At 48.2% G+C, this 13,691-nt stretch overlaps 1 pseudogene across 1 annotated transcript; it reads right to left on the minus strand.

The window, feature by feature from the left end:
- Positions 1-2,215: 2,215 nt before the first annotated feature.
- On the minus strand, positions 2,216-3,127 carry LOC111548116 (annotated as a pseudogene). The gene has a single exon (XR_002733318.2). The product of XR_002733318.2 is annotated as a 60S ribosomal protein L6 pseudogene (transcript).
- Positions 3,128-13,691: the final 10,564 nt, after the last annotated feature.

Raw genomic sequence — 13,691 nt, forward strand, 5'->3', positions numbered from 1 at the left:
ACATCAAGGGGCAGGGAGTGGTCAGCTGTGTCAAACTGTTGATCAGTTAAGAAGATGAAGAATGAGCCGGGTGCAGTGGCTCACGCCTGTAATCCCAGCACTTTTGGAGGCCAAGGCAGGTGGATCACGAGGTCAAGAGATTGAGACCATCCTGGCCAACATGGTGAAACGCCATCTCTAATGAAAATACAAAAATTAACTGGGCTTGGTGGCTTGTGCCTGAAGTCCCAGCTACTCGGGAGGCTGAGGCAGGAGAATCACTTGAACCCAGGAGGTAGAGGTTGCAGTGAACCAAGATCGTGCCACTGTACTCCAGCCTGGGTGACAGAGCAAGACTCCGTCTCAAAGAAAAAAAAAAAAGATGAAGAATGAGAACTGAGCATTGGATTTAGCAATGTGGTGACACTGACAAGAGCAGTTTCAATTGGGGAAGTGACAGGTAGAAGCATTATTGGAATGGACTTAAGAGATAAGAGGCCCTGGTGTGGTGGCTCACACCTGCAGTCCCAGCAGTTTGGGAGGCTGAGGTGGATGGATCACTTGAGCCTGGGAGTTCAAAACCAGCCTGGGTAACATAGCAAAACCTAGTCTCTACAAAAAATACAAAAATTAGCCAGGCGTGGTAGTGCACACCTGTAGTCCCAGCTACTCGGGAGGCTGAGGTGGGAAGATCGTTTGAGCCCAGGAGGTTGAGGCTGCAGTGAGCCATGATCACGCCATTGCACTCCAGCCTGGGTGAGAGAGCAGATCCTGTCTCAGAGGGAGAGAGATAGAGAAATTAAAAACAGCGAAGGTAGGCAATTTTCTCCAAGACCTTTTCTGCAAAGGGGAGAAAAAATAGGGTGGTAGCTGTGGAGAGGGCTTAGGATTGAGTAAAGGCTGTTGTCTTAAAGACCCACCCCATGAATCTATTCAATCACCATGTGCCTGTACCTGACCATCCTTACCGTGCATCTGACCCACCATCCGTTCCTCATCCGTAAGCTGAGTCTGTCCAGAACTCCTATAGGGTACCAACTCCCATGCTGACACTGCAGTGGGGCATGGAGGGCAAGAAATGGACAAACCCAGACTCTGGCCCAGAGTAGGTCAGTTTAGGTGAACTGAATGAATTACAGAGCAAGAAGACACTGTGCCTGCCCCTCCAGCAGGAGAAACAGAATGTCAGTGCTGGAGAGCATTGTCTAGTACAAGCCAGGGGTGTGGGTGTCTTGCCTGAGGTCACACTTAGGGTCAGTGATGGAATCAGGACTCACACCCAGGCCTGCTGTCTTGGGAGACAGATTATCTCTTCCAGGGAGAGTTCCATGGGGACAGAACTTAGCTGAGGGCAAGAAGTGTGTAGGAGTATGTGGCACTTTTGAGCAGACTTTTTTTTTTTTTTGAGACAGAGTTTCACTTCTGTTGCCCAGGCTGGAGTGTAATGGCGCAATCTCGGCTCACTGCAACCTCCACCTCCCGAGTTCAAGCAATTCTTCTGCCTCAGCCTCCTGAGTAGCTGGGATTATAGGCATACGCCACCAAGCCCGGCTAATTATTTTGTATTTTTAGTAGAGACGGGGTTTCTCCATGTTGGTCAGGCTGGTCTCGAACTCCTGACCTCAGGTTATCCACCTGCCTCGGCCTCCCAAAGTGCTGAGATTATAGGCGTGAGCCACCGCCCGGGGAGCAGATTTTTAAGTATTTTATTTTATTCAATATTAATTATTAATTGTATTATATTAATATTTTATTTAAATATTTTAGCTCAAAATTCAAAGGCACAGAAGGGTAATACTTGAGAAGTCTCCCTCCCACTCCTATCCCCATCTCCTAGTTCATCTTCTTGGGGTCAAGCCATTTTCTTGTGTTTCCTTCAGGACATAAAATATGACTATTTATTGTCACTTTTTTACACAGACGGGAGCACACTCCATGTCCTTCAGATTGCCTTTTTCCTTCCTATTTAACAATTTATCTTGGGGACTGTTCCATATCAGAAAGTTCAGAAAGACCTGCCTGGTTAGTTTTTACAGCTTGGTCCTATTCCATGGTTAGGAATGTACTGGTTTATTTAAACCATCCCTTGTCAATGAACATTTAATTATTTCCAGTCTTTTGCTATAACAAAAAATGCTGCAATGTTCATACATGGGGTTGTAGAGAGAAGTTCTGAGCTAATTTCCTTTAATTACCTAGAATCTTTAATTACCTAGAATCTTTCTTTCTTTTTTTTTTTTTTTTTTTGTAGTTAGCTATTTAATGAGGTTCTTAAGACATTTAGAACACCAATTTGTGAGGATAAATTCCATTCGTCAGGACAAAAACAGATCGCAGGTAGCCCTGGAGCTGAGGAACAGCTTTGATTTTTGGTAGAATTTGTGAGTCCACAGCTTTCTGATCAATCTTGCGCTGCTCTGTAATCTCGTATTTCTCTTTCTCTGTGTTGAAGATCTCACCTTCCTGGTGTCTGGGCTTCCGCAACTTCTTCTTCTTGAAGTAAGCATCAGTAAGATGTTTTGGGATTTTGACATTGCTGATATCAATTTTGGTTGAGGTGGCAATGACAAATTTCTGGTGTGTTCTTCGTAGAGGAACTCGATTGAGGACCAGAGGTCCAGTCACAAGTAACAAGCCACTAGCCAGCTGCTTCAAGAAAACCACCCTCTTGCCCCTGTGGCGTCCAGTGAGGATGATCAGAATGGTCCCGGGGGTAATGCTGGCTCGCAGTTTTCTCACGTGCTGACTGAAGGGTTTTTTTGCCGTGGCTCAACAGCTTTCGAGGCACATCTTCAGTAGGATAATATCTAGGCATTTTGCGAAGTTTAACCACCCGGGTACCGCCGTTCTTGTCACCACCAACTGGTTTTGTAAGAGTTGCAAGAACCTTCTCCTTCTTTTTCTTTTCAACCTTGGATTTAGCGGCTGAGTACTTCCTCTTGTACATGGCCTTTCTGGAATACATGGCAGATCGGGAATACCTGCCAATTCCTCTGACAAGGACGGGGTTGCGGCTGCAATGGGGCTTCCCCTTCTTGGGCTTCTTAGCCTTGAGGCTACCCTTTTTCACCTTGCCACCAGCATCAGCCTTCTTGGCTTCGGGTTTCTTCTCTTTAGTATCTGGCTTCTCAACTTTTTCACCTGCCATCTTGCAAGATGGGAAAGAGAGCAATTATCTTTCTTTCTTTCCTTCTTTCTTTCTTTTTCATTTCTTTTTTTTTTTTTTTTTTTTTGAGACAGTTTCGCTCTTGTTGCCTAGGCTGGAGTGCAATGGCGCTATCTCAGCTCACTGCAACCTTGGCCTGGGAGGCAGGGATTACAGGCGTGAGCCACCACCTGCCTAGAAGAAGAGTTTCTAGGCACAGTCAAATATTTGTGCATTTGCACTTTTAATAGAGATCTCTGGCTCCTCCTCTACAGAGATTGTTATCAATCTACCTCCTGCCAGCAAAGGATGTGAGTACCTGTTTCCCAGAACTACAACAGCACTGGGTGTTACCAAAATTTTTGATTCTTACCAAACTGATTTAAAAAAATGTAATCCCAGCACTCTGGGAGACTGAGGTGGGTGGATCACCTGAGGTCAGGAATTTGAGACCAACCTGGCCAACATGGCGAAACCCCGTCTCTACTAATAAAAAAAAATTAACTGGGCATGATGGCAAACGCCTGTAATCCCAGCTATTCGGGAGGCTGGGGCAGGAGAATCGCTTGAACCTGGCAGGCGGAGGTTGCAGTGAGCCGAGATTGCGCCATTGCACTCCAGCCTGGGCGACAAGAGCAAAACTCCATCTCAAAAAAAAAAAAAAATCTTCCTGCAGCTTTCATAGGTATTTCTCTTATTCCAGTGAATGAAACTTTCCACATTTTACAGCCACAAAGGCAGATGTGGAAGAGGAGCTGTCTCACAGTCGGCACCACCCAGGCTGCCCTGGTGGGCAACGAGTGTCCCATCTCTGAGGTGAAGCCGGGGAGGTGAGAGGAAGCAGGGCATGTCGGCTGAGTGGGGGCTGTGGTGAGTGTGGAGGCCCTGAGCTTCTGAGAACTGTCTTCACTCCCTCTGCTTCTCTGTCCTCAGCGCTCCCTCACTTCCCCAGAGGGGATGTCCCCAGCGGCTCTATCATCTCCCCCATCTCCGTACCCCCACAGGTCACCCGAGTCCCCCCACACCTCCTTACTAAGCCATTTCTCTCCTGCCATTTAATCTTTCTTTGGCCCAGAGCTTCTGGAAGGCTGGGGTAAGGTAACATCTGGCCCTCCTACTTGGCCCCACAAGATACTAGAGAAAAATGTTAGCGTCTTAGACTATCATGGCTGGTCTGGCCCTTAGTTGTGTGTCAGCATGCAGAGTGTGTGTGCACATGCATGTGCATGTGTGCCAATGTGCACACATTGTTGTGTATGGCAGGGATGCACGTCTCTGAGGCTGCCTGGAATGAAGGACAAAATGCCTGGATTCTGAAACCAGAACAGACCTGCGAGGCTTGCTGAGTCATCCAGGACAGACCTACCAGGCTTGCTGAGTCATCCACAACAGACCTGCCAGGCTTGCTGAATCATCCTCCAGCTATGCTCCCTTTCTCCTAGTTCTCGAACCTACCAAGTTCTTCTGCCCCAGGGCCTTTGCCCTTGCTGCGCCATCTGCCTGGAACTTTTCCTATATCTTTCCAGGCTCTTCCTTCTTCTTCAGGTCTCAGATCAAATATCTGTTCCTCAGAGAGGCCCTCCCTGACCACTCATCAAGCATCATGCCCCATCTAATCCCTACAGTTTGTCTTGAATCCATAACTCTTCATTATTTTGTTCATAGCCCTTGTCAAGGTTTGAAGTTATCCCATTTATGTATTAAATTATCTTTTTTTTTTTTTTTTGAGACTGAGTCTCACTCTGTCACCCAGGCTGGAGTGCAGTGGCTCAATCTCCGCTCACTACAACTTTCACCTTCTAGGTTCAAGTAATTCTTGTGCCTCAGCCTCCCAAGTAGCTGGGATTACAAGTGCCCGCCTCCACACCTGGCTAATTTTTGTATTTTTTCAGTAGAGACAGGGGTTTCACCATGTTGATCAGGCTGGTCTCAAACTCCTGACCTCAAGTGATCTGCCTGCCTTGGCTTCCCAAACTGTTGGGATTACAGGCGTGAGCCACTGTGTCCAGCCAAATTGTCTTTTGTCTATCCCTTCTTCCCCATTAGAATGTAAGAACCTTGAGGGCAAAGATGCTGCATCCCCACGTCTAGCACAGAGCCCGGCACCTACCAGTTGTTCAGTGAATGTCTGTCAAATGAATGAAGGAATGTAAAGTGCTCAGTGCAATGCCCGACATAATAAAAAATCAAAATTGCTGGCTCTTGTTGTTACATAAATGTTAGTGACTATTATTGCTATTTATGAGGACTACACGTCACTCAGCAATTCTTAGAGCAGGTAGTTATTTGAGTCCTGTATAATGGAGTGTCACAGGAGAAACGGGGATATAAGAGTCAGTGGATACTGCTGAGGAATAGACAATATAGCTGGGAAGGCAGGAACTCAGGAAAGAAAATCATGATGTGTTGAGGTCATGATGCGTTAGGTTATTCTAACAAGAATGGGAGTGAGTATAATTACCCTGTTTTTAGATTAGAAACCGAGGCTCAGAGAGGGTGACAAGCCTAAGGTCACCCAGCATGTCTCCAAAGCACTTAGCTCAGTGTCTGTGGAAACTCAGTGGCCAATGTGTCATCTGCGCATCTGTCTGGACCGCCCTGGGGCATCTCCAGCACTTGTGTGTACCTGGGCACACTCCATGCACATGGGCACAGGGCGGTGGGCTTTGGGTGTGTGAGTTTCTCATAACTCTGGGGCTCCTGGTGGAGAGGTCCATGCTGAGGAGCACTAGAGTCTGGGAGGTCTTTACCCCTGGGGTCCAGGGTCTGGGCTGAGGAGGCCTTTGTCCTGTGACTGGAAGAAGGTTTTGCATGGGTGTCAGGCATGATGTGGGGCAGGCCCAGCTGGCACACAACAGGGGCAGGGTGAGGCCTGGGAGGGTGAAGACTGAGGATGCACTGTGCTAGTGGGGGCACCTGCATTGGCCAACGCCTGTCTGCGCCGGCGCACACATGTGTACACACGGACACACACAGGCACACAAGTACACACACACCTCTCACAGCCTCTTGCTCCCCCAGGCATGCTGACAACCCCTGCTCACACTGGCTGAGTCACTCTGCATGTCAAAGGCCCTCCCATTTCCCCAGCCTGACTGGTGTCATTCAAGCTCTTAATGTGGCAATGACTGAGCTGTGTCCATCTTGCTCACCAGACATCCACAGAGACCCGTCCAGGACCAGCACAGAGTGAGCACTCAGATTTGTGTAAAAAATAAATTCACAGCACGGTGGCTCACGCCTGTAATCTCAGCACTGCAGAGGCTGAGGTGGGCAGCCATTTGAGTTTGGGCAAACCACTTCACTTCTCTGAGCTTTATCCTTTTTAACATTTTTTTTTTTTTTTTTTTTTTTTTTTGAGACAGAGTTTCATTCTGTCACCCAGGCTGGAGTGCAATGGCATGATCTCGGCTCACTGCAACCTCCACCTCCTGGATTCAAGTGATTCTCCTGCCTCAGCCTCCTGAGTAGCTGGGATTACAGGTGTGAGCCACCACACCCAGCTAATTTTTGTATTATTTTTAGTAGAGACAAGGTTTTACCATGTTGGCCAGGCTGTCCTCCTGACCTCAGGTGATCCGTCTGCCTGAGCCTCCCAAACTGCTGGGATTACAGGCGTAAGCCACAGCGCCTGGTTGCTTTATCTTTCCTTACCTAGAGTAGGTGCTCAGTAAATGTAGCTGCTAAAAAATTCAGTAGCAGAGTGAGTGCAAATGCAGTGTGTCAGTGTCTGCAGACCTCCTCATCATCATTTACATGCCCATTGGTGTGTACATGAATGCATGTTTGTGTGCATCCAGGCATGTAATGTGATATTCAAGATCTTGGGTGGGTCCCTCAATTTACATTTCACTGCATGTGTCTGTGAAGTCTTCAGAGCCGATTTTTTTCCTCAACAAATGCACATCATTCCTGGTGTGGTGCTGTGGAGGATTTTCTGAGCACTTGTCATAGACAGGAATTGGTGTGTATCTGAATAGACACGTGTGTGCTTGCCTGTGTCTGTGTGGACCTGTGTGAGGGGTTATGAGTATGACCTCCAACCTGATTAGTTCATTTGTAGAATCCGTGGGGTCATTTCTGCATCCGGGATATTCTGGACCCGGATTACTTGGGTTCAAATTTCAACTCCACTAGCTATGCCATCTCAGACAGGATGCTTAAACACTCAGTACTGTTTGCTTTTCTGTGAATTGGAGATAATGGTAACCACCTTATGGTGGTATGAGGACTGCAAGACCTAATGTATGTGATGGACGGAGTACAGAGCCCTGCATGGACAAGAGCTTGTCTCTCACTGCCCCGTGCCTGCCCCTGTGATAGGATATTACTTTGTTCTTCTCTTACAGTACTCACCCAGGTATATTGCCATTTGCTGTCCACAAGACTGTCCTTTCCACTAGACTGTGAGTCCCTGGAGGACTGGACCCTGCCTGAGCCCTCCATCATTATAGATTATGTATTGCCTGCTAGTTCTGAACCTCCGTCTTCTCTCTTTCTTTTTTTTTCTTTTTTTTTTTTTTTTTTGAGACGGAGTCTTGCTCTGTCACCCGGGCTGGAGTGCAGTGGCCGGATCTCAGCTCACTGCAAGCTCCGCCTCCCGAGTTTACGCCATTCTCCTGCCTCAGCCTCCCGAGTAGCTGGGACTATAGGCGCCCGCCACCTCGCCCGACTAGTTTTTTGTATTTTTTAGTAGAGACGGGGTTTCACCATGTTAGCCAGGATGGTCTCAATCTCCTGACCTCGTGATCCGCCCGTCTCGGCCTCCCAAAGTGCTGGGATTACAGGCTTGAGCCACCGCGCCCGGCCTCGTCTTCTCTCTTTCATAATAACAGCTGGCATTTAGGGCCCATGTCTACGTGTCAAGTGTGTGTTAAGTGCATTAAGTCTTCAAACAATCTCAAGGGATTGGTATCCTTGTTGTTCCCATTTTGGAGACAAAAAAACCCCTGACATTCAGAGAGGTTAAGAAATTGCCCAGGTTCACGCAGTGGCTTGAACACTGGCAGACAGATTCACTCTCAGCCTGCACTAGATATAAGCTGTGGGAGGAGACTGTGGGGGCAGGAATGTTGCTGAACAGAAAGAACGCCTGCCTTCCGGGCTGCCCCAGCAGGCTCTCTCTCACTCCACCCCATTAATCCCTCCCCCATCTATATGACTGTCACTGTTTTTGGCTGGGTGCAGTGGGACACGCCTCTAATCCCAGCACTTTGGGAGGCCAAGGCGGGCGGATCACCTGAGGTCAGGAGTTCGAGACTAACCATGACCAACATGGAGAAGCCCTGTGTCTACTAAAAATACGAAATTAGCCGGGGGGGCATGGTGGTGCATGCCTGTAATCCCAGATACTCCGGAGGCTGAGGCAGGAGAATCGTTTGAACCTAGGAGGCAGAAATTGCGGTGAGCCAAGATTGCACATTGCACTCCAGCCTGGGTAACAAGAGTGAAACTCTGTCTTAGGAAAAAAAAAAAAAATCACTGTTTCTCTCTCTTACCCTGGGGCATCTCAGCCCCCTGCCCTGGCACAGTGTTCCCAGGGACAAGGCAGTGGCCCCAGGTCACTCCTTCTTTGGTCCAGTTGTGGGTGAGTTAGAGAGACTTCTCTGAGCTAACCTAGTCCCCTGGGTCAGTAGGGATGGAGAGGGCATGCTGGACTCAGCAGGAGGGAGGGAGCCTCCAGGGTGGTGTGGGGGTTGGTTGCCCAGAATCTTGGATAGAAGAGGGGTGGAGTAGAAGGTGGACCTCACTGGTCAGCCTCCTCTCCTTCCCAGATCTTCCCACCTCAGAGAGGAGAGGGAATGGTCCTTTCTTAGGTCCTTTTTGGGGTGTGTTAAACCAGATCCTTGTTACTCCATCTTGACCACAGTAATTTTTTACTTTTTATTTTTTGAAACAGTGTCTCGCTCTGTTGCCCAGGCTGGAGTGCAGTGGCATAATCTCAGCTCACTGCAAGCTCTGCCTCCTGGGTTCAAGAGATTTTCCTGCCTCAGCTACGCGAGTAGCTGGAATTACAGGTGACTGCCACCGTGCCCGGCTGATTTTTGCATTTTTAGTAGAGACAGGGTTTCACCATGTTGGCCAGGCTGGTCTCGAATTCCTGACCTCAAGTAATCTGCCCTTCTCAGCCTCCCAAAGTGCTGGGACTACAGGCGTAAGCCACCGCGCCTGGCCAGCAATTGTATTTTTTGCTCTCTATTTTGAAGTAATTGTAGATTTATCGAAGAGTTACATGGACAGCACAGGGGTATCCTTCAGCCATGTCTCCTCAGTCTCCTCCAACCTGAGAGCGTTTCTTGTCCTTTCCTTGTCTTTTGTGACCTGGACACCTTTGAAGAGTGCTGGTCAGATCTTTCGTAGAATGGGTCTTCTCATTATTAGGCTGAAGTTACGGATTTGGGGGAAGAATACCACCCAGGCAAAGTGCCCTTCTCACCACATGATTTCAGAGGCTGTGATATCAACAAGACTTTCGACTAGCAGTGCCAGCCTTCATTTGGTTAAGGAGGTGTCTGACCCATTTTTCCACTGTGAAGTCACTGTTTTTGCTTTTCCACATTCTACTTGTTAGAAGCAAGTTGCTGAGTCCAGCCTACACTCAAGAGGAGAAAAATTAAACTCCATTTCCTAGATGGCAGAGCATCAAAGAACTTGTATGCATATGTTAAAACCGCCATACTAATTAATACATATTTGGAGGTAGATACTTTGAGTCTGTGCAAATATCTTGTTTCAAGCCTGGTGGGGTAGTATGTGCCTGTAGTAACAGCTACTGGGGAGCATGAGGTGGGAGGATCCCACTGAGCCCAGGAGTTCCAGACCAGCCTGGACAACGTAGTAAGATCCTGTTTCTAAAAAAAAAAAAACCTTGTTTCTCCTTAAAGTTTCACACACTCATTTTATTGTTCATTGCTAGATGTTGCCTGCAGCAATTATTATTCTTGTGTTCTAATGATGATTTTCAATTTCTCTCAATCCTTCTACATTTACTAATTGGAATTATTCTGTAAGAAGACTTGTCCTGGCCGGGTGTGGTGGCTCACACCTGTAATCCCAGCACTTTGGGAGGCCAAGGCAGGTGGATCACCTGAGGTTGGGAGTTTGAGATCAGCCTGACCAACATGGAGAAACCCCGTCCCCATTAAAGATACAAAATTAGCCAGGCATGGTGGTACATGCTTATAATCTCAGCTACTCGGGAGGCTGAGGCAGGAGAATTGCTTGAACCCAGGAGATGGAGGTTGCGGTGAGCTGAGATCGTGCCATTGCACTCCAGCCTGGGCAACAAGAGTGAAACTCTGTCTCCAAAAAAAAAAAAAAAAAGAAGTGTCCTTTCCCGCAATTTTTTTTTTTAAGAGAGATAGGGTTTTGCTTTGTTACTCAGTATGCAGGCTAAAGTGCAGTGGTGTGATCCTCCTGCCTCAGCCTCCCAAATATTAATAGCTGAGACTACAGGCATGTGCCACCATGCCCAGCTAATTTTTAATTTTTTGTAGAGATGGGGCCTTGCTATGTTGCCCTATGTTGCCCAGGCTGGTCTTGATCTCCTGGCCTGAAGTGATCCTCCTGCCTTGGTCTCCCAAAGCACTGGGATGACAGGCGTGAGCCACCGCACTCAGCCTTACCATATTTTATTAACTAGTCCCCTACCGTGAGCATTTATGTTGTTTCCAAATGTTTTCATTACAAATAATACTATAGTGTTCCAACATGTAGAGTTGAACCTATAGATCCACCTGCATAAGATGGAGAAATCAAAGGGCATGTGTATTTTCTATTTTGATATTGTCAAACTGCCTGCACCATTTATTCCCCGTGTTAGCTTCCCTTATTTTTTTGAGACAGAGTCTCGCTCTGTCCCCCAAGCTGGAGTGCAATGGCGTGATCTCGGCCCACTGCAACCTCCACCTCCTGAGTTTGAGTGATTGTCATGCCTCAGCCTCTCGAGTAGCTGGGATTACAGGCATATGCCACCATGCCTGGGTAATTTCTGTACTTTTAGTAGAGATAGGGTTTCACCATATTGCCCAGGCTGGTCTCCAACTCCTGACCTCAGGTGATCTGCCCCCGTTGGCCTCCCAAAGTGCTAGGATTATAGGTGTGAGCCACTCCACCTGGCCGGCATGGTTGCATTTTTTTGTTTTTTTGAGATGGAGTTTCGCTCTTGTTGCCCAGGTTGGAGTGCAGTGGCGCCATCTCAGCTCACCACAATCTCCGCCTCCCGTGTTCAAGTGATTCTCCTGCCTCAGCCTCCCGAGTAGCTGGGATTACAGGCATGTGCCACTATGCCCGGGTAATTTTGTATTTTTAGTAGAGACGGGGTTTCTCCATGTTGGTCAGGCTGGTCTCCATGCCCGACCTCAGGTGATCCACCTGCCTCAGCCTCCCAAAGTGTTGGGATTACAGGCTTGAGCCACCGTGCCTGGCCTGGTTGCAATTCTAAATAGGCTGCTCAGGGATGGCCTCACTGAGAAGGTGATGTTTAAGCAATGACTTGAAGGAATTGCCCATGTGATCAACTGGGGAGGAGAACCCCAGCAGAGGGAACAGTGAGGCAAAGGCCCTGAGTCAAGACCCTGGCTGGAGAGGATGCAGGAACCTGGAGAGCGATGGGAGTTGGGGTTACAGAAGAAGGTGCGGGGGAATGGAAATCAGCAAATTGTATAAGGCCTTGGACAGGGAGGGTTTTGGCTATTCTGAGTAAGGTGGGAGCCATGGGAAGGTTTGGAGTGGAGGAGGAATATGATCTAACTTATGTTCTAACAAGATCTGTCTGGCCGCTGTGTAGCAATTAGACTTGGGGAGTCAAGGCTTGGGGTAGGGTGGGGTTTAAACCTCAGAAGCCAGGAGACCAGGGGAAGCTGGTACTATGATCCAGATGGGAGGCGATGGTGGCTCAGACCATGGAATCAGCCATGGGGGTGTCGAAATGTGGTTGGGTAGAAGATATATTTCCAAGGTTGAGTTGACAGCACTTGCTGATGGAATGGATTCAGGGTGTGAGGAAAGAGAGGAGGTTTTGGCTGGAGCAGTCAGAAGGATGGGGCCGCTACTCTCTAAGATGTGGGCAGCATAGTAGAGGCAGGTTTTGTCGGGGAGGGGTAATAAAGAGAACAGTTTGAGATAGTTGAGTTTAAATTCAACATACAGGTGAATGCAGATGGAAACGCAAGCCTGGAGTTTAGGAAAAACTAGGTTTGAGAATAATAGCCGCCACTTCAGAGGTTGTCATCTTGGTTAAATGAATTCCTGAATTCTGTAAGGCACTAAGAACAAGGCCTAGCCTCTGGTGAGTGCCAGAAGGGGTTAATTACTCTTCCAGGCCTGGAAAAGATCTCATGTTTGACCTCAGCCCCCTCTCCCACACCCTGGCCCTCACATTCCTTTCAGAACTAAGGGAAGTGAGTTCTCAAGGTGGCTGAGAAATCTCCTTCCCACCCAAAGACAGGAGCTCTGCACTCAGGCAATAGGCCAATCAGTCAGGCTAAGCTTTTTTTGTTTTTTTTTTTTTGGGATGGAGTTTCCACTCTGTCGCCCAGGCTGGAGTGCAATGGTGCGATCTCCACTCACTGCAACCTCCGCCACCCGGGTTCAAGCAATTCTCCTGTCTCAGTCTCCCGGGTAGCTGGGATTACAGTTGTGCACCACCACGTCCAGCTAATTGTAACTACTAAAAAGTAGCTACACGGTTTTACCATTTTGGCCAGTCTGGTCTTGAACTTCTGACCTCAGATGATTCACCCACTTCGGCCTCCTAAAGTGCTGGGATTACAGGCGTGAGCCACCTCGCCTGGCCCAGCCACCACTCCCGGCCCTTGGCTGAGCATTTTTTTTTTTTTTTTTTTTCGAGACAGAGTCTCGCCCTGTCGCCCAGGCTGAAGTGCAGTGGCCGGATCACAGCTCACTGCAAGCTCCGCCTCCCGGGTTTACGCCATTCTCCTGCCTCAGCCTCCCGAGTAGCTGGGACTACAGGCGCCCGCCATCTCGCCCGGCTAGTTTTTTGTATTTTTTAGTAGAGACGGGGTTTCACCGTGTTCGCCAGGATGGTCTCGATCTCCTGACCTCGTGATCCGCCCATCTCAGCCTTCCAAAGTGCTGGGATTACAGGCTTGAGCCACCGCGCCCGGCCCCTTGGCTGAGCATTTAAATCCACTGCAGGACTTGGGTGGAGCTGGAGGCCATGATCCTAAGTGAAGTAACTCAGGAACGGAAATCCAGATACAGTAGGTTCTCACTTGTATAAGTGGAAGCTAAGCTATGAGGATGCATAGGCATACAGAGTGATATAATGAACTTTGGGGACTGAGTCTGGGGAGGTTGGGAGGGGATGAGGGATAAAAGACTGCCTATTGGGTACAGTGTACACTGCTCCGGTGATGGGTGCACTAAAATCTCAGAATCACTGTGGAACTCATTCATGTAACCAAAACCCACTTGGGCCCCAAAGGCTACTGAAATAAAAATAATTAAAAAATAAAAATAAAAAGTAAATCCACCACAGGGAATCCTTAGGCAAAGGACTCACCTCTCTGATCATCAGTTACCGCATCTGTAAAATGAAGACAAT

This window comes from Piliocolobus tephrosceles, chromosome 20, assembly GCF_002776525.5.
Source record: "Piliocolobus tephrosceles isolate RC106 chromosome 20, ASM277652v3, whole genome shotgun sequence".
Lineage (NCBI taxonomy): Eukaryota > Metazoa > Chordata > Mammalia > Primates > Cercopithecidae > Piliocolobus > Piliocolobus tephrosceles.